Raw genomic sequence first — 500 nt, forward strand, 5'->3', positions numbered from 1 at the left:
CCTCATGGCTCCTAAAAACTAGTCATTACTATTTTTGGGGTTTTTAAGAATCTGTTGCTGTTTTCAAGAAAAACAATAATTACAATTTTTTTCGGTTTATTTTTGTCCTTTTTTTCTCTTTGTCGTCATTTCTCTCTTTTTCATTTTCTTTTTTCTTGTCTCTCCACTCTTCATTATCCATTTAATGTGTTTCTAGATGGGTCTAAGGGCATTATAGCTACACATCGAAATACTATTAGGGCTAACATTCCTCAATATCTACTGAATCTGCTGCACCAGCGATCACAACAGAACAGCAAAGAGATTCCAGATCACCTCTTTCTGCTTGCTCCTGAACACTCAGATTGAACATCAAGAATTCAAAAGAAACACACCATCCATCAGATGACAAGAAATCACCACAGGACCACAAGAAATATGGGAAAGCAAGAAAATACCTCTCCTCCAAGGGAACAGAATAACTCCTCTTCACCCACATACAGTTCAATGGGAATCATGGA

At 37.0% G+C, this 500-nt stretch overlaps 1 protein-coding gene across 1 annotated transcript in view; it reads right to left on the reverse strand.

The window, feature by feature from the left end:
- ARMH3 (armadillo like helical domain containing 3) overlaps nt 1-500 on the reverse strand; it is a 270864-nt gene that overhangs the window by 102051 nt on the left and 168313 nt on the right. The gene's annotated exons all lie outside the window — the stretch shown is intronic.

This window comes from Tupaia chinensis, unplaced genomic scaffold, assembly GCF_000334495.1.
Source record: "Tupaia chinensis unplaced genomic scaffold, TupChi_1.0 Scaffold144255_1, whole genome shotgun sequence".
NCBI classification, from domain to species: domain Eukaryota; kingdom Metazoa; phylum Chordata; class Mammalia; order Scandentia; family Tupaiidae; genus Tupaia; species Tupaia belangeri.